Here is a 27,651-nt window from a genome sequence, read left to right on the forward strand (position 1 = left end):
GTAGACCAGGGTATCTCTGCTTCTGGCTACGCTCTGTGGGTGGACCCAAGCTGGAGGGTACAGTTACCTGAGACATCTTCTCCTGGCAGAGGTCAGAAGCACCTAGGTGAGTGGGTACACATGAGAGATGCCTCTTGAAGCCTTGGGTTAGGACTGGCACTCAATCAGTTCTTCCCACATTCCTCTGGCCTAAGCAAGTTCCCTGGCCAAGCCCAGCTCTGATGGGATAGGGATGCTTGCTTCTCCATGGAGTTGGGGGAAATAAGATGACTATTTGCTGAACCTGAATGATAAGCTAACCTGACAACTTTTTTTCTCATAATTTAGAAAATGTCAGTAATTAAGAAAGAAAAAAATAAAAATCACTGGATAACCCCTCATCAGTGTTAATCTTTAGCATATATCTTTCCTATTTTTTATTTATGGGTACAGAGTGGAGTGAGTGATAGAAGGCATTAATGAAAGTTTCGTGGGAAGAGAGGAAGGGTTACCAGGAAAGCGAAAAGGGGAAAGGCTGGGGCAGTTTCCAAACTTAGTGGGATATTAAATCAGACCGTTTGTGTTTTTATGCCAATTTCACTCACTATATAACCATGGGTGCATTAATTAGCCCTTCTGAGTCCCAGTTTTAATCTGTAAAATTGGCTAACAATTGTGTCTACCTCATGATGTAATGTGAAGATTAAATGAGTTGTTGAATGTAGATAGAATAGCACTTGCAACATGATAAATGCCCAGAAAAAATTAGCCACAATCCATAAATATAATGTGTCAGGGTTTTATCTGTAAGTATTGGCCTATTCATCTCATCTCATATGCGTTATCCATACTCATGCTTGTTTACAGAGTGGCAGAGCTTCCCAGAGCCTAAAATAACTTTTGTATCCTCTTGAACATTTTTTACTTGACATCTAAGATTTTCCTTAATGAGTTTAAATAGATATAATTTATGGCATTTGATTTTAAAATAGGGTTATAATACTCTTCTAAATATCTAGTGAAACTCAAATATCACAATTCAAAACAATACATCAACAATTTGTTCTTTGACATTTAGGAATTTTACATCTTTGGCTTTTATTCTCCCTTGAACTCATATTTCCATTCCATTGTTTAACAATAAAATTTTATCATAATATAATTTATTTTTCGTTCTTGAAAGACTTTTATTGATAATCTTTCCTATATTCTTTGCAAAGAAAAGATACATATGAAAAGTGGAAAATTCTTTAAAGGGTTATAAATATTAAATTTTTTTCTGGCTTGAGTCATTACAATTATTACTGTGCATCATAAATATAGTATTGATATTGCTATATAATTTCTGACTGTCAAAAGTAGAATTTTATTAGAAATACATTTCTTATTGAGATTATTGGTATTTTTTTCAATTAGTTCTTATCTCTGTGAATGTGTAAGAAATTGCAGAGTGGGACAGAGTCCTGCGCAAATTGTATTTTGATTTGTTTTGATTTTATAGATGTGAACACAGAGAAATTACTTTCAAAAAAATCAGTAGAGGGGAATGGGAGGAAGTTTTATTTCTTTTTCATAGATGTGTCACTCAATTCTTTAAATATCAGAAATCACAGTGATCTATCATCAAAAATTATTTTAAATTATAGTCTGGTTGACACATATTTGGAGTCCAAAATCCCAGTGATATATCACCAAAAATTATTTTTAGCAGTTTTTAATTAAGTCCCATTTTGAATTGGCAATAGCAAAGAACTAGAAAGTACATGATTTGAAAAATGATTTATTGCGCAGTCATTATTGTCCATGCTTTCTCAATATCTGGGATGTAAACCAAAAAGCAAACAAACAAAAACTTTACAAACACATACCAAATGACTATAAATTATACCTATTATTCTTTTATTTAGTGGTGAATTATTTAACCCAATATACCCAAAAGGGTTAGAACAAATCAAAATGCTATTCCATTACACTCTTTTTAATACAATATTTTTGTATTAAATTCTTTTTTATCTCATTATATGCTTTAAATATATTTTTATCAATATTTTGGTATTGCAGAATTAACCTATTAAATTTATGGAGAATGTCTGCCCCACAGCCTAATCAGCCAAGCATCCCCAAGCTAATCAGACTTACATTCTGTCAGAAAAATTCTGCCTTCGTGTTTCAATTCAAACAAACGTATTAATACACTTCTCAAGTGTTATTATAAAAAGACTTGAGGAAATAAATTATATATAAGGAGATTGCCAAAAGCAGTCATTAGGATTAAAATGATGTCAATCACGAATAATTAATGTGTTATGAAAATAATAAATCAGTAAGCTGTTTCTTATTACTTAATTTGTCATAGTTTAGTGAAATATTTAGTTATAAACTATAAGTTCTTTATAAAGCAGAAGGGATAAAATAAATCTTGGCAATCCTTCAGTACCTGTGTCGGTTTATCAGTTAGCTAAGGATACAGTACCGTTGCAAAGCAACCAAGCATGCAACATCAGTGTCCTAGGACAATAAACATTTATTTATCACATTTGTTTCTAGTATGAGCTGATCTAGGCTAGCCTGGACTGGGTTCGTCTTCTCTTCTTAACTAGGTTCCTTCATTTTCCTGGTAGTCAGTTGATCTAGGCTGGGCTCAGAGGGTTGGTGGCTTAGCTTTTCTGCACATGTCTCTTGTTTTTCTAAGATGAGCAGGCTAACCTGGGCATGTCCTTCACAAGGCGATGGCCGAATCAAAAAAGAGCAAGTGTTTCCAAACACGTAAGCCTCTTGTGGCTTAGGCTAGACGTTGGCATACTATTTTCTTATTTTATTGGCCAAAGTAGGTCACAAGGCCAAACCTAGGAGTGGGAAATCGTGCTGGGTCACAGGGAGAGCACGTGGTATATGCCTGGTTAAGGACATGGATACAGGAAGGAATGGAGAATGGATGCCATTCAGACTAATTCAGTCTACCACTGCCTGGGTATTGAACTTTGGGCTTCAGCTCTTGGAAATAATTAAAAGTGAATCAAATATAAATATCAGACATAATTCAATTGAGTTCATTAGCTACCGTGGTCTAACATTTCCTGTATGCTGAAAAAAGGAGAAAGAGAAAATCCTATACTGCTAAAATGTAATCGGTCTGGAAACTGGCACGTAGTTTTACTTTTTGTTAGTAGGAGATAGAAAACATTAAACATTTTATAACATAAAATAAAATTAGGATCATCATTATTGGTATAAATATCTCCTTCTACTTTACAAAATGATTCTAAATATCTTACTGAGTAAGGTGTACCAAATTTGAAATAAATTATGTTGAAATTTTACCCCTGAGTTTTAACGAAGATACATTGAAAAACTTGGGTGATGTGAAAAAGCATTCCAGCTACACTTAAAAGAATGAACATCACTCATCTATACTACGTAGGCTGTTTGAAAGCTGTCAAGTTCAAGCAATATCTTTTAAGATTTGGCTTGGAATGGGTTTAAATGCATAGATTACCTTGAGGTAGCTATCACAACTTTGCCATATTGTTTTCCTGTACAGGATTATGACATCCACATGTTTATTTATTAAAGAGTTTCATTAATATTCATAAGCTAAAACTTGCCTCCTTCCCATTTCTTTCTTAGGTTATTATTTGATATTCCTATTTCTGCTCTTGGGAATGAAAATGGCTTTTAATTTTAATTAATGATTCTTTTCTTTGAATAGGAAGGAATCTCAGAACACTTATTTTCTGGGTTGTTAGTATTTAAATGGATGGCCTCGGGATTTTTACGTGTAGGGAATTTTAATTAATGTTTAATAACATAAATATTAATTTATACTTTTGAGATGCATGTATATGTTTTATCTTTATTTAATAATTTAGGTACTTTTAAATGACACTCAAAGTTTTAAAGTTTTCCACTGCTGAATTTGCAAAATCCTTAGTTTGAAAGGTCTCTGCTTTCTACTTGTTATTGTTGGTTATAATGAACCATTCAGAATTTCAAAGATCTAAGCCCATTCTCTAAAGTATATAGGTACAATTAGGTATGTTTCACTGCTTGCTGTCTCAATGAAGTATAATTCCCGTTGTCTATCCTTGTAAAGATATTTTTAGCAATTCAAAGTAAGAAAAAATGTTCTGAATAAGCTTTTGTTAGAAATTTCCAAGGAACACAGAAAGAGTTTATGGTTCTGTTCTTTTCCTAAAAAGAGTTCTCTTCTACAATCACAATAAAATATGTGTCATGGACATATATTTTGATGTACCTGAAAAAGAAAGTCAGATTTATAACCTCTGGTTAGAATAGGGAAAATATATATATTTGATGTAGATCTAACTATAAGAGTATAAGGGCGATTTAAGCAACTGTCATACAGAAATACAAAAGAAAAAAATTTTACTTTAATTTTCTTGCAGTAAAATATGTGTTGTTCTAAATTATTTTTAGTTCAAAGACTGATGGAATCAGTAATTGTTCAAAAAATATTGTCACTCCTTCTCTGAAGTCAATCACAATAACACAACAAAAAGAAGTAGAACCCATTACTGTGTCATTAGCAGACACCTTACTCAGTGCCTGCTGAAAATTGATGGCAAAATAGAGAATGACTCCTCTAATTTGCTCACATTCATCTTGAAAGTCAAAAGACCGAATGGACTATTTTCAAAAGATGGGAAGAGGCAATTTATCTTTGTTCACACTGGACAAAATATTTCTGCCCATCAGCCCCTATACAAAAAGTAAAGAGAAATAAGGGAAGGTGATGGGGGGAAATGACAACACTGGGGGAGGGGAGGAGAGAAAAGATAACAAGTTTTTAGTAAAGGATGACACAATATTAGAGACAGAATTTTTAAAAGGAGAAGTCATGGTTAAGACTGAGAAGAAAAATCAACGGAAACAATAAAAGAAGAATGGAATAAACAGACATGTTACAATGAACTAGAGACAACTATAGTTATGGTAGGAAAGAGAATCTGTGAAACAAACAAAGAAAAAAGAAATAGGGTAGTATTACAGTTTAAAATTCTGAACCTCTGATGTTATTGGATTATAACCCATAGAATAATGTAAATATCTACGAGTCCATACTGATATAAATTGAATAAATAAATCAATGAGAAGGGACATCTTTTTCCCTATTGAAGAATTCCAGTTAATAAATGTTGAAAGAATAAGAGGAAAACAATATTACCATTAGGCAAACAGCAAAATAATAATAATTGTTGCAGGCATGATCCACCAATGGATGCTAAATTAGTACATAAAATTTTGAGTGGGAACTGACTATTTGAGTAGCCTCAAATATTTTCCCCAAGAAACAGTAACTTACAGGGAAGAAATTCAAGACCCACATATAGGACCTTAGCCAAGAAATCACTAGTCCTGTCACTAGTAGTAAGACATTGACATTATTACCCTCTGAAGGGCACAAAATCACTTCTGTGATCTTTCTGAACATGTATAACCCCATGAAATTACATCAGAAAAAAACAGATGAGAGATATTCTAGAAATTAACTGACTGATACTCTTCCAAATTGCAAGGTCTTGAAAGACAAAGAAAGACTGAAGAATGGTCATAGATTGGAAGAGACTAAGGAGAGAGGAAGACAACTAAATGCAATGTGGAATCTGGGTGGGGAAAGGCCATTAGTGGAAACCTGGTGGTATTTGAATAAGGTCTGTATTGTAGTTAATAGTAGTATACCAATGTTAATTTCCTGGTTTTGATCTTTTTACTGTGGTTATTGTAAGATGTTAACATTAGGGGGTGCTGGGTGAAGGATATATGAAAATTACTATTTTACAACTTTTAAAAAAAATTTTTATTGGAATATAGTTGATTTACAATGTTGTGTTAGTTTCAGGTGTATAGCAATGTGAATTAGCTATACATATATCCACTCTTTTTTAGATTCTTTTCCCACATAGGCCATTACAAAGTATTGAATAGAGTTCCCTGTGCTATACTGTGCGTTACTGGTTTTCTATTTTATATATAGTAGCAACTTCTCTGATACCTAAAATTATTTCAAAATGAAAGTTAAAAAACAGTTTAAAAAATTCCGGCCTCAAGCAAACATTTTAGGCAAGACTTCTGTTGTAAGAATAATGCACTGATACATTTATTTGTGTTTGGTTTTTGCTGGTTTTTTGATATATCAGGTGGTGTTTTTCTTCAGTATCTGTATCCTTTATGAGGAGTGACTGTGCACCCTTTCCTCAAGGGTGAATGCTGGACACTGGAATTCTTAGCTCCAACCAAGATTCTGGATTCCAGACTTAGCAGTGTGATAAAGACCTTGAACAGTTATAACCTCCTGGTGACCTTGTGGACTTGGGTCATAGACTCATGTGAAGGGCATTTGCCTATTCTCCTGGTACCAGATAATTCTGGATCCCTATGTTATGAGCAGGGAAAGGAGAGGGGAATAACCCCCAATTCACTTAAATTCCCATCAAATGGCTGGATAGAGGTTTGTATCCGATTTAATTTGATTTACATAAAATAATAGGGTATTTCTTGCATCTTCAAGAGTGTGGATTACGATTTATACTCAGTACTCCTCCTAAGTCTTCTGTTAATTACTAAACAAATAAAACCATGATGAAGAAATACCCTCTTGGGCTTCCCTGGTGGCGCAGTGGTTGAGAGTCTGCCTGCCGATGCAGGGGACACGGGTTCGTGCCCCGGTCCGGGAAGATCCCACATGCCGTGGAGCGGCTGGGCCCGTGAGCCATGGCCGCTGAGCCTGCGCGTCCGGAGCCTGTTGCTCCACAACGGGAGAGGCCACAACAGTGAGAGGCCCGCGTACCGCAAAAAGAAATACCCTCTTCTTTTTTGGAATAGCATACAAAGCAGAAGTTCTCTGACTTGAAATGATAATATTTCTAAATCCCTCTGCTCCAGCCTTTGGAAAAATCCCTACTATTGATTAATTGGCTCATGTACCTGTAAAATATGGTTTCTCCATCCATTTATTTTCTTTTTGAGATTTGGAATAACTGACAACTTTCAGGATGAGTTTCCATTTCTGTAATTTTGGGGTTTAAATTGGTGTGTTTCATGGCAGTGGATTCAGAGAAGGCACCTGACAGGCTCGTCAAGCAGGGCATGAAACATTTCAGTAACCACTTTCTCTGCGTAGCAACCAGATGAATATCTCTCTCTTGTTTGGTTTAGACAAACAAGCAAACTGTTAATTTACACAGGACTTTGATTTTTGCTTGATTCTACTAAAGTTCAGAGAAGAAGTTCCCACGGTTACACTCCATCCCTACCAACTTCTTTTTCTCCATGGTGTGTGAGTGCATTTCAGTGAGGAGAGAAGAGTTTGATAGATGGCTTATCTAGAAAATAAATAACACAGTGTTTGCCAACTGCCGCTGCCTTTTATGCCTGGGTAACCTGGATTTGCATTAGAATCCAGCCACAATTTAACAGCATAATTCATGGTGCTTCCAAAAGACCTGCTTTTTTTTTTTTTTTTTAATTCCCTGGACTGATCATCCAAGTTTATTCTTACAGCCGCATTAGCAATTTAGAGGTTTGTATTTTCCCCTTGAAATTGTTAGTTTGAGAACTGATAGTTGTACCCAAAGCAAATACTCTTTAAATCATCACAAATAGTTTATAATGACATTATTCCTGACTTACATGACTTTCATTGGGCTTTGGAGCCAGACAAACTTTGATTCTCTGGTAAGTACTTGGAAGATTCACTAACTAGAAAATTAGGGTTATACATTTGTCCTCTGAGCTTTAAAATTTATCAGCACGATGGGTCAGAACATAGGTTGTCAACGACTTAAAAGGAAAAGATCGGAAAGTTGGCCACAAGAGTTTCTGGTAAGTAACTTCAGTGTGATAATACATATAAGACAGTTTGTCAATCAGAATGAAAGCACAGCTATCTTAGAGTAATACCATTAAAAGTGTGACTTATGTAACTCTCCTTCAGATTCCATGATCTCCAAGGACTTCCATGATTTCCATGTTGGTCTATCTTCAGCTCTTTATTTACTCATTCACCATATAGAACTAACAGTGTAGCAAGAGACAATGTATTGATTCTCCTGTATTTCCATATCTCATGACCGTGACTTTTCTTGGTAAATAAATAAAACGGCTACCAATGAACTTTTTCCAAAGTGCTTAAGAGTAGGGAGTATTAATGTGAATGTTTTCAGAATGTATATACAGTCATACACCTGATTGTTTATTGATAATTTGGCTTTCTGGAGTTGGCCTCAGTGAAATGTGAATCTATCTGGCCACCTCTGAGTACTGAAAGAGGAAGTCTTTGGCATCTTCAAACAGTGATGAACCCCAGCCATGCTAACCTTCAGTTGTAACGCTACATCACTTACAAGCTTATTCTTCTACTGATTTGCATGGAAAACCATTTCTGTGTTACTTACTAGCTATGTGATTTAAGGCAAGTTACCTAAACTTCTTTAAGGCAATTAAGTGGTAAGAAAGTTAAAATATAATGAGTTCAATGGAATTAATGTTCTTATAACAAAGTCTGTCACATTTTACTGCCTTTGAGGTGAGGACAAATCCAAGGGTACAACCTCAGAAAATCTGCATTAGAAGATCAGGAATGCAGCTTATTTGCTTACGGAAGTCACTGTCCCCAAACCTGAACAGTGATGGCCATGTTACTGGTCATCTGGTCCAATCTCATCACAAGGAAATCCTTACTAGAACTTCATCTAGATTCTTAAAAGCTTTTTAGTGATTGAGAACCGACCTCTTTATAAGATCTGTTCCTTAACCTAACTTTGGGTAAACCTACGCATGAAGCTGAAATGTGTGTCTTTGTGACATCAGTCCTTTGATTCTATTTGCCTCTAAATAACAAGTGATACAAATAATTCCTCTTTAAAAGTTTTTATCATTTTTTCCAGGTTGAACATCCCAAATTCCCTCAAACATTTCTCATGTTTCATAATTTCTAGGTTTTTTACCATCTTTTAAATACAAGATGAGACTTCTCCATCTGAACATAATAGTCCATAAGTTCACAGTGACAGTGAATGACAGGAAAATGGGGCTATTGTCTTCTTTGATCCAAATACTGCCCTCCTACCACTGTGATTTGAGAGCAAATTGATGTTTACTACCTTATTTTAGCATCCAATCACAATTTTTTGTTCACACTGAGCTTATAGACAACTGAAGTCTTCTTTACAATAACTTCTATCAGAGTAGATCTTCCCTAAGTGCAATATCTGAGTGTGATATTTTTAACCCTGACTACAGGCCTCGATAGTTATTTTACATATCATCTCCTTGATTTGTTTTCATCTAATATAATATTTATTCCTTTTAAACTTATTCAGACATAGGTGTGATACTCGTTATATTATCAAACAATTCACAATATATTAAACAAAATAGGGAAGTTGATCTGATAACCACTGAGCTATATAACGGGTTTGAATTTAAAGAGTTTTTTGATATTTCTCTAGGAAGAAATCTGAAGAGAGATAGAACATAAAATATTCCTATATTGAGGTATATTTGTTAGTTTTCTTATACATAGTTTACTTGATTATAATAGATTCAGTAAGACACATAGAATAATGAATTTTAAAATGTATACTTGTTCATTGATGGTTCAAATTAAAATAGGTAAATGGATCCATGGGTTAGACTCAGAGATTTAATTAGGCAATAGTGTCATTTACAAAATTTGGGTACATAAGTCAGATAATAATGACTATTTTTATTTTAAGGTTTTACTTATTGCAGTTTATAAAATCTTATAATCCTATGAAAATTTCAGCCCATGAACTTAATTGACATCACATGAATTTCACAGTTTTTGTCACTATAAAATTTTTGTTTTTTGAGGCAGCATTTTCTATACAAAGAAGACAATGCAGAGTTTATTAAACAACTAGCAATGGCTATTTGCAGTGAACTTGGGCTTTCAAATAAAGTTTGGTGCTTTTTACTTTTTAGAATTTAGTATTTATGCTTCCTTAGATAAATTATTTTCATTAGAAACTTGATGATATATGTTCCTCACAGTAGGACAAGTGCAATAAGAGGAAGAAATTATTCCTCTCAATTTATGACAGCACACAACTACCAATAAGGCAAAGCAGCAGGGTATCTGAGAGTGTTTCTCATAATTTTACTATTTCAAAGCATCTAATGTAATTAAATACTTACCAAGAGTTTAAAAAATGAGAGAAATGGGCAATTTAACCTTTTTTTGGCTCCACCCCAATATATTGATTAGTCAATTCGATTAAACAATATGTGCAAACACAGCATAATAACAGAAATCTATTTATTACTAAATTATTACTAAAAGCTCCCTAAGCTTCATTCCATACAGTGATTCTAAGCATATTATGTTATACTATAAAATGAATGCAAGTCCTACCCCCAATTTTAGGGGCTCTTTATTTAAAAAAAAATTAAATTTCAAGCTAATTGTATACCATAGTGGGCTCCTTTTCTACCTTAAGCCTTGCTATCATTCTGAGTAAGCAGACTTCACCATTCTTAGACCAAAATACAAACGCACCTTTTCTGTACATTAGCTACTTACTCCAGACAGTATCTCAGGCCTGTTATCACTCAGAACTGTTTCTCTCTAATCTCCTTTAGTATGATTTTTTTCAGACCTTTACCTATTTAACTAGATGTACCCCCAAAAAAAGAAGGGTTAGTGAGGGAAAAAAAACAAAGAAAGAGGCCAGTGTTATTAGCAGTGATGTTGCAAGATAGACAGAGCTCCATCCGTTCTTGGGGAAGAAAGAAGCCGTACCTGGCCTGGTATTAAGCAGCGGAGGTGAGGCCCAGACTCCACTTCAGTGCAGTGAACACAGTGTAATGAAATTCAAAGCCCCAAGGGCAGGAACTAGACCTTTCTCTCTACTTTATTCTGTGCCAAGTTCTCAGTTGTGGCTCAAAAATATTAAAATTAAAATAAGAAACTCCATGTGTATAGTGAGGCCATGTTATATGTATGAGGTCAAATTCTAGAAAACAAAGTAACTATTCAAATATGAAAAATAAAATAGTAAAATAGCAATTAAAAGCTGTAAAACAAGGAGAAAAGAAAGATCAAAAATGAATTCTGTGCTCAAAAGGAAAATGCTTCAGTTGTTAAATGATATATTAAAAAAATGGCACAATGAAATGTTTACTTAGAGGCAATGAAGTTCTAACTACAAAATAAAATGTCTTTGAAGTCAAGTCAGAAACATGTATTACTATGTGTAATGCACTGTGTTGGGTACAGTGAATAGACGAAAAAGAGTACTACCCTTTGCTAGGAAATACACAGACCAGCAATGAGAACGTATGCAAGCAAACAGGATGTGTAATTCTTTGTGGCCCAGGCCTTCAGCAACTCCAATCTGTCTCTTCATAATCTCTATAAAGTACCTCTTGTTCATGGCCAATGTCCATTTAAAATTTGGGAGTCTGGATCTCAGACTACCTCTTCACCGTAAGTCTAACCAAACCTTTGGGTTTCTTCAACTTTCCTGTTGAGACTAGTCTCTCACTTTCATTTCAGAGTCCCTTGATTGGTTTCAATAACCTTAAAAGCAGATCCAGATTTAGTATTCTTTAGATGAGAAATCACAACAAATTACCAATTTTAAAAAGCTATGTAAAACTCTATCATAAAATAAAGAAACTTTATATTTTTTATTAACTAAATGCTTAATAAACTTTTTATAATTAGTTTTTCTACTTTTACAGTTGCATATTCTGATTACCTGTTCCTAACTCAGTGACTTTGTAACATTTTCTGTAAATAGAATAATTTAGTTTTTCCTCGGACAAATTTGGTGGAAGTTTGTATTTTTTTTTAATACTGAAAACATAGGAAAGTTCCTTTCAGCTTCATACTTCATTTTGTTAATATCATATGCATAATGCTGGATTGTTTTCCATTTTGGGAAAACTTTTATCAATTTTCTTTTGTGCATGGGCTGTTAGTCTTCTTGCACCATGACTCATCTGAAATATATTTTGAACTGAAGACACTTAGCAAGGTAATTTGCTGTCAATGTCACCATGCCAGGAAGATGCATGGGTCCACTGTGTGTGATGGGAGTGTTCCTGGAACCCGTCCCTGCACCAGGAAACCTATAACTCAGTTATACATGGAAATAACTGTAAGCTATATAAATATATCCCAGTAAACTCACATTAAATGTTTTCCTAAATGAATTTCACATTTCTGTGCCTACTACTCCAACACCACTCAACAAAAGGAGACATATGATGAAAGGGAAGTGAGAGTTGAAAGTAGCAACAATTTAAATCCATTACAGTTAGAATATCTCACCTTTGCAAATTATACTGAACATATGACCGTATCACATCAAAAGGGCCCTTCTCCAGGGCCTGGGAACAGAAAGTCTCTCATTTGTGAACTGACCTCTTCATTATTTCTTTTGCATTTCTGTCATCCACTCTTCTGAGCATTCTGTGGTTAACAGTCTCTATTTCATCCTTTATCTCTCTCTCTTTCCCTCCATTTGCCCCCCCTCCATCATCCTCTATGTTGGTCTAGCAAATTGAAGACCGACTATAAATCTCAAAACCTGGGAGTCATCCTTGATTTCCTCCTAACTTTCACCCTCCAGTACAATAAATCAACAAGTCCTTCAGATTCTAAATCCTCCATCTCTCAACTCATTCCCTCCCTTACAGCTACCAGTACCATAATCTGGGCAATACTCCTCCATCACGGGGCTCCTGCAACTGCCTCCTACTCAGTCCTTCTGTCTACAGTACTGTGTCCTCATACTACTCGTTGCAAATTTTCAATAATAATTGATTCATAATTCAATTCTGACCGTATCGTTTCTCTGCTGAAAAAAACAACTCAATAACCCTCACTACCCACAGGTAGTACCCAACGCCTTTGCTGGCACACAAAACCCTCTAAAATAGGTCCTGTATATTTCAGTCTTTTTCTTTCCACTCTCAGCACACACTCTATAGTCGGGAAAAAATGAAAACCCAAAATAACAAAACCAAAAAATAACCCTTCAAAGTGTATGTAATTCTCTTCACTTTATGCTCCAACCAGTTATAACTCAGCATTCCCCACTATCCAAAATACTTCTACTCACCTTCTCCAACTCCATAATCATTTTTAAAGACTTGACTTAGACATCAGCTTCTTGGATAGACTTTTCTGGGGCCCAAGTACTGAAAAAGTTTCCCTCTGCTGGCTTCCTTTACTATTTTGTGTGTAGTACCATTACCAAACTGTCCACAAAATTTTTTATCTCCCCCCACTCGTTTGCAACATCCTGGAGTCCAGAGACCCTATCTTATTCATTTTTGTCTTTGTGACAGAATATAGTGCCCAAGAAATGAAAGGTTGTCAATGAATTTGAATGAATAAAAAGCAAAATGTGATGGTACAGGTGAAATCAGAGTGCTGAAGAATTCAAGAGAGAGAGAAACGAATTGTGAGTTGTATCATGAAGTAAGGAGCATTTGAAATGTATCTTGCAAAATAAGTAAGATTTGGAATGGCCGTCATCTTATAAGATGAAGAGGGATGCATTTCAGAAGAGCTATTTAATGAGTCATGACCAAAGATCAAAGAGCTTCACTGCAAGAATACATCCAAAATTAAACTAATGAAGGAGATCCTGGTAGAATAAATGAGAACAAAATATTCTTTAACTCCTGACATGGATGATAGGTCTCAAAGGATAATCAAGAGGACCTAATTAGATGAGCAAAAGGATGTGTTCGTGGTTGAAAAGGAAATATTATCTTTTGCATTAATGGAAGACCTATGAGTAAGAATGCCAAAATTGAAAAAAAAAAAAAAGCTCTCTAGAAGAAAGATTTTTTAATGCAAATAAAAATATGGTACATAGGAGTAGTATTGGTTATATTTTTGTGTTGGTAAATTGCTGTATGAATACAAATAATTATGTGTAAATCATTAAAAAACTAGTGCTAAATAGGAGACGTTAGCAACTGGGAAATGCTGGTCAATCAACAATTTATTGAGCCACTTCTTTTCTGTTTACTGTAGAAGATACAAATGAAGCAGCAAATAAGATTCTTTACCTTAAAAAGCCTAAAATTCAATTAAAGGAATTTGATAAGCATAAAAGTAGAAATCATAAATACACAACAGATTCTAACAAGTGAAATGTACAATTACACGTTTTTTAGAAAGGATATCCCAGAGAAGACATAGTTGACTTAGATATGAATATTAGGTGGAAGGAAGGAATTCTATGTGAAAGTACCTTTAGCAAAGGAATACGTGTTCTGTCAAGTATGATAGATTCACAGAACGGCTAGGATGCCAGAAGAGCGAAAGTGAGGGCATGTGGCGGGGCTAGTTAGTCAGTTGTAGTGATGAGAATATCGGGGAGAAGCCTGCAAGAGCAGGACCATTTAGAAATAAACTAACAGATGATATGAAGGTGGGATAAACTTTTAAAAAGGGAAATCACATGAAAAAAATTTCACTTTTTTTTCAGTGTATAAGGTTATCTGGGCTGTACATATAAATGAAAAACAAATAGTTCCTACAGCATTGTTAAATAGCCATTGCTTCATTTCCTTAATAGCCTCCCTCTCTACTTATATCATTTCCTCTGTTCCCTACATTTATGCATGCGTACACACTCTTACAAGGTCATATTTTTTCAATCTTTTATGTTTTTAATTTGCCTTCCTTATAATATTTCTTATAAAACCATTGTGGATTTTACTCCCAGGTCTTTTTCTTTATGGACCTAATCTTACAGTATTTAATGATTTCTGAACTCCTGTAAGGTTTGTGTCTTTAACATCTCTCTTCTATCTTCATCTGTAGTGTTTAAATACCATCACGAAAACCATCAAGTTTTAAATCTTTCAATAGGTTCTGTAGTTTACTTATTCCTACCATCTCCATTCCAGTATATGGGAACACAAGAACTATCTTAATTTTTTGTTGCCAATGGTAACTAAAAAAAAAAAGAAAAAAAAAAAAAGACTGTGTAACAATAAACAGTAACATGCTGGACACTCTGCAAAAAAATTTACCCACATTATTTAACCAGCATTATTTACCCACATTATTTAACCAGCATTATTTACCCACATTATTTAACCAGCATAAAATTTATCAAGCAGGAATTATTATCCTCAATTTACAGATGAGGAACCAGGGGATTAGATAAATAATCCACCAAAGATCACACAAGCTATCCATGAAGAGGCAAGGATCCACACTTCGGGCTTTCTGACTTGAAAACCCCTGCTTTCAATCCCTAGACTACACTATCTCAGCCCTGATCATGTCTGTTCAAACTCCAATCAGGTAGTGTTTTTAACGAATACACAAAGTTAAAAATAATTAAAGATGTCCTTTTCAAGAATGGTATTTAGGGGATTTCTCTGGTGGTCCAGTGGTAAAGAATCCACCTTCCAATGCAGGGGATGCAGGTTTGATCCCTGATCAGGGAACTAAGATCCCACATACTGCAGGGCAACTAAGCCCGCTCACCGCAACTACTGAGCTCGTGCGCCTCAACTAGAGAGCCAGCATGCCACAAACTACAGAGCCCACACGCTCTGGAGCCTTCACACCACAACTAGAAAGAAGCCTGCATGCCACAACAAAAGATCCCGTGTGCCACAACGACGATCCTGCGTGCTGCAACTAAGACCTGATGCAGCCATAAAAATAAATTAATTAATTAAATTTAATTTTAAAAAATGCAAATGAAAGTTTACGAGATAAAAATTAAAAATATAGTTTAAAAAGAATGTTAGTTAGATATGGCTATGAAATATAGTGATTTCCACGGTTTATTTATTCCACAAAAAAGTATTGAGTCTTAACCTCTTAGAAACACTCTTTGTTTTTTACATTCCAAAAAAAGCTATAACTTGTGTGATGTATATGATACAAAAGCTTCAGAAAAGCATTCAGACAGATAAGGATATTTAGTTTAATTCACTTCTTCAAAAGGGCATTTGGTTTAATTCACTAAAGGATATTTAGTTTAATTCATTTGTTCAAAAGGAACAGGAAGAAGAAGAGGAGGAAGGGAGAGAGGAAGGAAGGAAGAAAAGAAAGGAAGGAGAAAAGGGGAAAAGAAGAGAAGGAAGGAGGAAGAGATCTACTGAAAAAGAATAAACGTTGGTTAAATGACTGCATATAAATAGCAAAATAGTATAGGATGAAGATAAATGTTAACAGAAAGCTTCAGGAAAAACAAATAAACTCAGAATCATAGCAGATTAAAAAACAAACCTGCATGGGACTTTGTAGTATCTGATGCATTTGGGAGTGGGTGGGTTCAGTGAAAATATACTGGGCAGGTCGGGGGGTTAAACAGATTTAGGAAGAAGAGTACAGAATAAATAAAATCACTAGAAGACTCCCGTGTTTTGTTTTTTGTTTTTTTTTTTGCTTTACTTTTTTTTTGGCTGTGACCCGCAGCATGCAGGATCTTAATTCCCCGACCAGATATCGAACCCGTGCCCCCTGCGGTGGAAGTGCAGAGTAGTAACCACTGGACCACCAGGGAATTACCTAGAAGACTCGCCTTTTGCTTGCTGACTTTAATAAAGTCTGAATGTTCTGAATAAATCCATTCTCCCCATACCTCTCAACATCCCCTAATAGTTTCCATACTAGAATAATCTGATCTCAGTTCCCTGTCCCTTTGCTCAAGAAGACGACTCCTGATTTCACTGACAGGACTTTGGTCCCCATCTAGGGAGAAAGGTTGTCTTCCTCACTAGCAATGCACTTCACCTCCATTTATCACCTGAAAGTGTGAGAGTTGTGTGTAGGTCTTTTTCTTTCACTCAAGCCTGACGTACAATATATAGCAGGGGTTTTGTCAGGAGCTTTACTCTTGAGAATAGGAGGATGGATGGGAAGTTACATTATGGCTTTCTGAAAAGTCCTCAGTAGCACATCTGGAATAAGCAAGGGATTAGAAATATGTCCACTTTGAAGGAAATGACTTGTGTTTCTCTTGAAAGGCTCGACTGCATGAATAGGGTATAAATGTCCTGAAGAAGCAGAGGAAGATCCCAGACAGGTCACCAAGAGTGAAAACAGTCCCCCAAAGTTAATTCATGCAGAAGGGTTGGAAAACATCATATTTTGTAATGTCAGTTTCTATTACGTCATACGTTGCATAGTGTCAAAATATAGCCTAATGAAATAAAACTCAAAGCTTAAAATTATTTAAATAATTTCCCAACTCTAAATCATTCTAAGATGTCTAAGTAATCATGTTATTTTCATGGGTTTCTTATCCTCTTTCTTTTAAAAGTCTCAAAATATATGTTTCAAAGCATCAGGTGGTTTTTGTTGTTGTTGTTGTTTTGGTAAGAAAGTACAGAATGATCCTTTGACCTCATTTTAACATAGGGAGAATCGGAATCACAAAGAAGTCAAATGCTTTTATTTGGCCACAGCAAAAGGTCACCAGATGAAGAAAGACAATTTGAGGGTCTGATTTCTTCCTCTGGATTATAAAGTTGACACAGTAGTAAAGAGAGCAGGAAATTTCACAAGCATACTGGGAAGACAAATCCTGAGTGCAGCTCCACTAGAGTCAAGCGCTCTGCCGCAAACTTGTTTCCTCATCCACTTTAAGATGTGCTAACTTTTAAAGAAATATTGAGAGGATAAATATATAGTTCCCAAACATAAATAATTCCTGAACTTTTGGAGCTACAATGCCATATCACTGATTTTTGTGACACTCTATCTTCTCAAAGTCCTGCCTCAATGACCTTTTTTAAAACATGATGTGTCATCTTTTTGCTAGGATTCTAGGGTTAAACAAAATTATTCTACAGTTTAAAATATCCTCCCCCCCCCACTGGCTTTAGAATATATTTGTTCATTCATTCTGTCTTTTTCTCTCTCTTCCTTACCTCTTCCTAATACTTTTGTTCAACCGCTATTTTTGTTCCTTACTCCCTGAAACTGTAATTGTAAACAGTTTACTTGTAGATTTGAAGCAGATTGATGTTAGCGGTATTTTGTGCAACAGGCAGCATTGTATAGCGGTTAACCACACACACTCTGGAGGCAGGCTGTCTAAGTTTGCTTCCCTGTTTCCCCACTTATTAGCTGGGTAACACAGGCAAGACTTGCATAAGTTAGGCCTTTCTTTGCCTCAGTGTCCTCATCTATAAAATGGATATAATAATAGTACCAACCTCACAGGATTGTGTTAAAGATTAAATCAGTTAATGGGCTTCCCTGGTGGCGCAGTCGTTGAGAGTCCGCCTGCCGATGCAGGGGACACGGGTTCCTGCCCCAGTCCAGGAAGATCCCACATGCTGTGGAGCAACTGGGCCCGTGAGCTATGGCCGCTGAGCCTGCGCGTCCGGAGCCTGTGCTCCGCAACGGGAGAGGCCACAACAGTGAGAGGCCCGCGTACCACAAAAAAAAAAAAAAAAAAAAAGATTAAATCAGTTAAGATATAGAAAGCTCTTAGAGCAGTGCCTGGCATATGTTTTCATTGTCTTAGTTATGGTTGGTTTTGTTCCCCTAGTCCATCACCTCGCTAAATTGTTAGGAGCGGATCAGAAGTTCTAAGCTGCTTATGGTCGTCTTGCATCTTCAAATCATGCACAGAATGATGCGCTACCAGATTCTAACCCAGAAAAGTTTGACACCTTGACACATGCATTCTTTGGCGACCAATGGCATGTATGCGGTCTTGGCTCATCTGAAGACCCCTTGTTGATTTTGCATCTGGACATAGTGGGCCAACATTTTATGATGTACAAGGTGTCACTAAAGCCTGCACGGGCTCCTTCGATCATAGGAAGATGACAGGTCTCATTGTTCCTGCAGGGGAGCGGACACAGACACCAAATGATTTAACTCTTTCAAGTGAGTAACATCCTGATTTGGCTTCTGCTTTGGAGGATGAGCTTCCCTGAGCTACATAGAATCAAGTAAAAACTGTATTATCAGTAAATGTTTATTGACTCTGCCCCAGTCCCCTCCAGACCTTCATTTCTTCTCTATGATAACAAGCATAACTTTCTCCATAAAGCAACTACATCAGTGTTAAGAGTCTTTGTTATTCCCATGAAGTGTGTCTACATTAGCTGCTTTAAAGTTTCTTCTGAATCATTGCTTTAAAACATTTATATTCCCAGACAACTTTAGAAAGTAATATTCTATTTTTTATCCTATACCCACTGATGTGCTGTACAGAAAAACCCCAAACTTGTATCAGAACAATGTTGACATTGATGAAATTCCAGAAAGGGATTATATGAAGACTTTATCATCCAGAACCATAGAAAAAGCTTAGACTTTTTGTGGTTAAAAAAAAAAAAAAAAGGCAATATCTTTATCATATTCAAAACAACCTGGTAACATTTCCCTATATATGTAAAACACAATGATATATGGAATTTGCACTGTTTTCAAGCATTTTTGTATGCATAAAAACAAAGTAACAAAAATGATTATATACAGGTAATTTTACAAAAGAACACTTTCCTCCATATCAGTTTGGTGAGCTCTCACCAGGACACAGTATCCTGTACTATTTCATAAATTTAGGGCAGAGACTCTATAATACTCAAACTTGTAACTTCAGGAGGAAGTGCCTGGAATATTGTAGATAGTCAACAAATACTTATGAAATAAATAAGTTAATAAATATCTAGATATACTATTTGGCTGTATTTAGCACCATTGCTCTAAAAACTAATGACCTATTCCAAATTATAAGCAATGCCTCTATTAGGGGAATGTCTCTAAGGGTCTTTCTCCTGAAATTAAGAACAACAACTATTCTTCCTAGTTGTATTTTCAGGTAATACTATACTAGGTTACACCAAACTTAACTTGCTTAACCAGATCACAGCAAAGCAAAATCATTTTCTTTTTTTTTTTTTTATCTTTATTGGAGTATAATTGCTTTACAATGGTGTGTTAGTTTCTGCTTTATAACAAAGTGAATCAGTTATACATATGTTCCCATATCTCTTCCCTCTTGCGTCTCCCTCCCTCCCACCCTCCCTATTCCACCCCTCCAGACAGTCACAAAGCACCGAGCTGATCTCCCTGTGCTATGCGGCTGCTTCCCACTAGCTATCTACCTTATATTTGGTAGTGTATATATATCCATGCCTCTCTCTCACTTTGTCACAGCTTACCCTTCCCCCTCCCCATAACCTCAAGTTTATTCTCTAGTAGGTCTGTGTCTTTATTCCTGTCTTACCCCTAGGTTCTTCATGACATTTTTTCTCCCTTAAATTCCATATATATGTGTTAGTATATGGTATTTGTCTTTCTCTTTCTGACTTACTTCACTCTGTATGACAGACTCTAGGTCCATCCACCTCATTACAAATAACTCAATTTCGTTTCTTTTTATGGCTGAGTAATATTCCATTGTATATATGTGCCACATCTTCTTTATCCATTCATCCGATGATGGACACTTAGGTTGTTTCCATCTCCGGGCTATTGTAAATAACAAAATCATTCTTTCTTAAGTCTATAATCAGTTCTTATTTTGAAGAGATACAAAAATAATGCCCAAGATAAGTTGAGGGGAGAGGGGTAGCATTAAAATGTACTGCAAGTTAGCTTCCAATTTTTTTTAAAAAATTGCTTTGCCACAAGTCAGAAGCATTTTAGCTTCTTTAAAAAAAAAGTGATTTGAGGGACTTCCCTGGTGGCGCAATGGTTAAGAATCCGCCTGCCAATGCAGGGGACATGGGTTCGAGCCCTGGTCCTGGAAGATCCCACATGCTGTGGAGCAACTAAGCCCGTGAGCCACAACTACTGAAGCCCATACACCTAGAGCCCGTGCTCTGCAACAAGAGAAGCCACCGCAATGAGAAACCCTCACACCGCAAAAAGAGTAGCCCACGCACTGCAACGAAGAGTAGCCCCTGCTTGCCGCAACTAGAGAAAGTCCGCGCACAGCAACGAAGACACAATGCAGCCATAAATAAATAAATTTATTTAAAAAATTATTTGAAACATTTTGACTAATGTCGAGGTTTCCAGTGAAGAAGAATCTCATAAATGTGCTGGTTTAGATGAAAGATGAAAACAGAATAAGAAGAACCACAGGATGAATAATTTGTATCTCTGATGCATACTGATTTATTGTTTTAAACATGTACCAGCAGCAGGGGAATTCATTTGACCTAGAGGAGATACCAGTTCTCATTTCTAGCAACTCCCTTTAACCTGTTTGAAAGAACTATTTTGTATTACATTGATAAAATCAAATAAACATTTAAATGCTGTAATCAAGGCTCAAAATAATGATAACTGAAAGATAATTTATGAAGAACCATTGTAAATTAACACCTCTCACATCAAGAATATGTGTGAACAGAATGAATAAGAAAAGGAGTCGGAAGGAAAAGGAATCTGTAACTTGTAACTTCCATATGCTGATAAAGGTTTAATTAATTTGAAACACAATCTGCTGAAAAAATTTTTAAGTTTTTGTTTAAAGTTATAGTACTAAGTGTTCTCTGTATTTGGAAAGCTGCCACCAGTGGCCTGGACCACATTTAAATTTTAGGAAGCTTAGCGGTTCATGTTCAGTGTCACTTCAAAACAAATACTATTCTAACCCTCTCAAGTTATGGGAGGGTTGATGCTTGCTTCAAGATGTAAGGAAGAAAAACGGGGGAAGAATGACTGTCAAGTTACTATGCATGTTTGGGCTTCCCTGGTGGCGCAGTGGTTGGGAGTCCGCTTGCCGATGCAGGGGACACGGGTTTGTGCCCCGGTCCGGGAAGATCCCATATGCCGCGGAGCGGCTGGGCCCGTGAGCCATGGCCGCTGAGTCTCACGTCCAGAGCCTGTGCTCCACAACAGGAGAGGCCACAACAGTGAGAAGCCCGCGTACTGCAGGAAAAAAAAAAAAAAAAAAGCTGCATGTTTGTTGAAAAACTTACTTAGATATGGCAATTTTTAAATTAGTTGTAAGGACTCTAATTATGTCTCTCAGCATTTTCTCATTGAGGGGAAGAGAGTACACATTTGTATTGTGGTATTTTCAGAGCCAGAAATATTTAAATCCCTTTGAGAGTGAACAGTTGATGAAGAAACAAGGTCATGGGTTTTCAGAGCTGCTTCCCTGGGACCTGGACCAGCAGGTGGAGTGGTTTTCCAGACACAGATTATCATCTTTTCTCACTCTCCTGATCCCCTTGGCAGTTATCTTGTGAGACAAGAATAAATGGTGTGGAGTCAGGTCTGATATCTCCTTTATATGAGTGATTTCCATAAAATTTGGAAGAGTAATGAGTATCAGGGGCCAAAGATTACAAAACTGGAAAAACTTTTCATAGGTAAAGGATAAAATCAGCAAAATCATTTCATTTCATCTCTGACAGTTTCTAAAGCATACCTTCTGGAGGTGCGCTTGAAATAAAATTTTACATTTTTTCTCACCCTTGAAAAAAAGGGTTTTTTCTGTTTTTGGTGCTTCTGCCACCCTGATCTGCAATCCGTAGAAAAATCAATGAGCTACTTTTGCATTTGATACATATGCAGGGACGTATTATGTATTGTACAAAACTGGTAAGATTTTCATTATTTCAAAACAAAGCACTTATTACAAGTATTGAAAAGAATGGCTATGGTGAAAATTTTCAGCAGTATAGCCAACATAATTTCCCTAAAACTCAGTTACTGTGGAAAGTGAATTTGTTTACACAAATTCTAAAATTCATGTAAAAGAGCAAAAATTCAAGAATAATAGACTTGTCCTAACAGATACAGAGACTTGCTTTAAATCTATAACAATTTAGAAAGTGTGGTATTTGTGCAAGGAGTAGGAAATAGAGCAATTGAACAAAATTAAGAGCCCAGAGACAGACTCAAGCATATATGGAACCTAGATATAAGATACAGGAGGCATGGCAAATCATAACCCTAATCATTTCAGTTCCTGAACACTGCTCTCCGGTTTTTGCTGCCTGACACCCTTCACTGGCCCTCTCACATCATAGCAATTTACTTCAAAGGAGCAGAATTTCTCTCATGCTTTGAATCTTTCTTCATGAACAGCTCAGTTCCTTGTAAAGGCTCACCTGATTAGGTCAGGCCCTTTTGGGATAAGTTATTTTTCCCTTCCTTCCTTCCTTCCTTCCTTCCTTGCTATAATGTGGTATAATTGACAAATAAAATTGTAATATATTTACAGTGTATAATGTCATAATTTTATATAAATTGTAAAAGAATTCCCAAATGAAGTTAATTAACACACCCATCATCTCAGATATTTATTATTATTTTTTGTGACAATAATTTTAGCAAATTTTAATGATACAATACAGTATTATTAACTGTAGTCACCATGTTATACGTTAGATCTTCAGACCTTATTCATCTTATAAGTAAAGTTTGTACCCTTATACTAACATTTCCCTATTTTCCCCACCCTGCAGTACCTGGCAACCATCATTCTACTCTCTGTTTCTGAGTCTGATGGGGTTTTTTGTTTGTTTGTTTTAGAGTCCATATAAGTGATACCATGTAGTATTTGTTTTTTTCTGTCTGGCTTATTTCTCTGTCTAGCATATTGCCCTCCAGTTTCATTCTTGTCACAAATGACAGGATTTCCTTCTTTTTAAAGGCTGAATAATATTTCATTGAATGTATTTAATACGTTTTCTTCATCCATCCAGTGATGAACAATTAGGTTGTTTCCCTACTTTGGCTATTGTGAATAATGCAGTGAGTGTGGGAGTACAGATATCTCTTCAAGATAGTGATTTTGTTTCTTTTGGATATATACCCAGAACTGGGATTGCTGGATCATATGGTAGCTCTATTTTTAGTTCTTGAGGAACCTCCATAGTAGCTGTACCAGTTTACATTCCTACGAACAGGGTACAAGGGTTCCCTTTTCTCTACATCCTTGCCTGTATTTGCTATCTCTCATATTTTTGATAACAGACTTCTAAGAGGTATGAGGTGATATCTCCTTGTGGTTTTGATTAGCATTTCCTTGATGATTAGTGATGTTGAGCACCTTTTCCTATATGTGTTGGCCATTAGTAGGTCTTCTTTGGAAAAAATGTCTACTCAAGTCCTTTGCCCATTTTTTGAGTGGGCTATTTGGGGTTTTTTGCAATTGAGTTGTATGAGTTCCTTGTATATTTTTGACATTAATGCCTTATCAAATATGTGGTTTGCAAATATTTTCTCCCATTTCATGGGTTGCCATTTTATTTTATTGATTGTTTCTCTTTTGTTTCTTGTTTGATTTAGCCCCACTTGCTTATTGTTTCTTTTGTTGCCTTTGTTTTTTGGGGTCGTATCCAAAAAATCATTGCCAAGACCAGTGTCAAGGAGCTTACCCCCTATATTTTCTTCTAGGAGTTTTATGGCTTCACATCTTACGTTCAAATCTTTAATCCATTTTGAGTTGGTTCTTGTGTATGCCGTAAGATGGGGTATACTTTCATTCTTTTGCATGTGGCTACCCAGTTTTCCCAGCACCATCTATTCTCCTATTATTAATATCTTACATTAGTATGGTACATTTATCACAATTCATGAAACATTACTGATTCATTATTATTAACTAAAGTCTACACTTTATTCAGATTTCTTTAGTTTTTTTTCCCTTAGTTAGGGTACCTGAATGTCTCTTTTTCTGGTCCAAGATTCCATCCAAGATACCACATTATATTTAGTCATGTCTCCTTAGCTTTCTCTTGGGGGTGATAGTTTCTCAGACTCTCCTGGTTTTTGATGACTTTTTGAGGGGTCATGGACAGCCAACTGAAAGAACCCCCAAATGACCAAAGCTGGAACAATTTGGGCTACAAAATAAATGAATACTGGATTATAACCCAAAGTATAAAATAAGTATCCATAGTGATGTACATGAATGATTGATTGGTTGAATGAATAAGTTAATTAATTAATAATAAATGAGGCAGAAGAGTCCCAGCTAATTTATATAGCTAAGTCTACCCTCAAGGAGGTGGAGCATAACTCCCCACCTTTCTAAAAATAGATTTATTTATTTATTTGGCTGTGTCAGATCTTAGCTGTGGCACTTGGGATCTTTGCTGCAGCATGCAGGATCTTTCGTTGTGGCACGCGGGCTTCTCTCTTGCTGTGGCATGCGGGCTCTAGAGTGCATGGACTCAGTAGTTACAGCACGCAGGCTTAGTTGCCCCACGGCATGTGGGATCTTACTTCCCTGACCAGGGATTGAACCCGCGTCCTCTACATTGGAAGGCAGATTCTTAACCACTGGACCACCTGGGAAGTCTCAACTCCCCACATTTTAAGTACAGGTTACACATGGTGACTTCCTTCCAAAACTTACCATACAGAAAAGAGGGGGAAAAGAGTAACTTTATAGCAGAGAAATCTGACAAACAGCCTCAGCCAGGTAATCGAGGTTAACATCAATAATGATAAATTATGTTGGTAGTTTGTGCATCTGATATAATGGTTAAGACAGTTTATTTTTGTGGTCTTCCTCCTCAAACCAATGGCCCAGTCTAATTAAGAGAAAACATCAGGGCTTCCCTGGTGGCACAGTGGTTGAGAGTCCGCCTGCCGATGCAGGGGACACAGGCTCGTGCCCCGGTCCGGGAGGATCCCACGTGCCGCGGAACGGCTGGGCCCGTGAGCCATGGCCGCTGAGCCTGCGCGTCTGGAGCCTGTGCTCCGCAACAGGAGAGGCCACAGCAGTGAGAGGCCCGCATACCGCAAAAAAAAAAAAAAAAAAGAAAGAAAGAAAACATCAGACAAATCCCAAAAGAAGCACATTCTACTATAGACCCTTTACCAGTTGCCATGAGAACAAAAGGAGAAAAACGGTGTTGGGATATCCATCAGATAAAAGACTAGTTGTAATGATCGGTTACAATTTCACAGCACTATTTTTTCCCATCGGCACCTAGAAACTCAGAGAAGAAAGTAATTCTAAAACTCAAGGAGGCAATCCTTTTCTCTACTCTTGTTTCACTTTGGTAATTAAAGGCTGAAGAATGCATGCCATGTTATCTGACATGATGTTGGGTTCTCCTGTTATAAACGTTATCTGGTGGTGGTGGAGACAAGCAATAATAGTTTACAGCTCCTGCTCTAACCATATTGTCCAGTTTAGGGTAAAGTGACAGGAGAGCTGACCATCAGCAAGCAAATTAGATCCACACTCCCAAAGGAAGTTTATCATTATAGAAACGATCATTTCCATCTAAGTCTGGAACCCTACAGCTGAGCGTGTGATGCAAAATTACCCTAGTGATATGGCTATATTTGAGTGTGGAAATAGTAAAACCTCAGAAGTCATTTTTCCTCAATATTTGATCAATATGAATTTGATTACAAAGTATATGCTCTCCCAAGTCTGAATGGTTTCTATTTCTATTTTAATACTGTACATTGTTGGGAGTAAGCCTTTATTCCTCCTCCTTCTGGATTGTTGTCATGTTTGCGGGCCTACTTTATATGATTCATTTGCAATATTCCTTATGAAAAGAGTGTGAGGCTTGTCGTTAGTATTCTCAGAGGGTCCATTCATCAGCATTGCCCCACTCACACATTTCAAGGGCTGCTACTAAAAAGTTATTTTTGAATTCATAAGTCATGTATAACGCTGATAGAATTTTACTGTCTAAATATAGTAAACCGTAGACTGAATTTAAAATCTAAATGAAAATCATTTTGTAAACACACTTAAAATTTCTAATGTGCATAGATATGTAGATATATATTTAAAATGTGTAAATATACTTTGTCTTTAAACAGTCAATACTTCTTCCTCTCTAAATGGATTTATCATTAATCAGAGACGTTAATGATAAAAAGGTTTTAAGCATTTTTCATGTGATTCTTTGGATATTTTTTCTCTTTGAAGTATTTGGATGCCTGATGGAATTAATTTATTTAGAGATTATTGGGAATTTTACACTGCCATCTAGTGATGTGCAAACTCAAATAGGTGGAGGTTTGGGTGAAACTGAGCAATTTGCCGAGCCCATCTGAAAAACCTGACCGTCCACTGCCAGCCCTTTCCAATAGTTTAGAGAAACTCTCATTTTAGTAATGCTTAGTTTTAATATGTTTCTTCATTCTTTATCAGTCACGCTCCAAACTGCAGGTGAATATTTTTACCTTTGAAAAAGATGAAGTTTGAGTTCGATGCACAGTATTCCTCTGATGTGTGTACTTGTGACAGTGACTAACGTTTATTGAGTGCTTGCCATTTGCCAGGCACTGTTCTAAGTGCTTTCCAGACACTAACTCATTCAATCCTAAACCGGCCTTAGGAGGCAGTTACCATTTTGTCTTTGTTTAGCCCAAAGTCACATAGTAAATGACCAAACTGCTATTTAAACCCTGTCAGGTTGGTTCCAGAGTCCATACGCCTAACCAGTAGGTTATTCTCTTACTTAGCCTCCGCTTCCCCCAACACGCATGCACACACACACACACACACACTGGCTCCCCTCTCGCTCTCCTACATACATGCTCACACATCCTGGCCCCTGACTGCCTCAGGTCACCTTACTGTGGAATCCCACCTTGGTTTTTGCTTTGTACATGGAGTTACCTTGCTGCCTCTGAAACTTACAGTCTTGTAGACTTGAATAGATTGCTGTGTTTTAAGGTTTTTCATTCTTCAGTAAAAGTGAGGGGATTATTTCTGTCTTGCCCCAATT

General features: G+C 36.4%; 1 long non-coding RNA gene across 1 annotated transcript in view; it reads left to right on the top strand.

Moving 5' to 3' along the window:
• LOC115801700 (uncharacterized) overlaps nt 1-27,651 on the top strand; it is a 200,190-nt gene that overhangs the window by 142,303 nt on the left and 30,236 nt on the right. The window contains exon 4 of the long non-coding RNA XR_004022033.2: nt 1-27,651. This exon is cut by the window's right edge and continues 30,236 nt beyond it. This is a non-coding gene — a long non-coding RNA (uncharacterized LOC115801700).

Source organism: Delphinapterus leucas, chromosome 9 (genome assembly GCF_059928025.1).
Source record: "Delphinapterus leucas isolate spDelLeu-1000000601 "Yukka" chromosome 9, BTC_Dleu_Yukka2, whole genome shotgun sequence".
NCBI classification, from domain to species: Eukaryota; Metazoa; Chordata; class Mammalia; order Artiodactyla; family Monodontidae; genus Delphinapterus; species Delphinapterus leucas.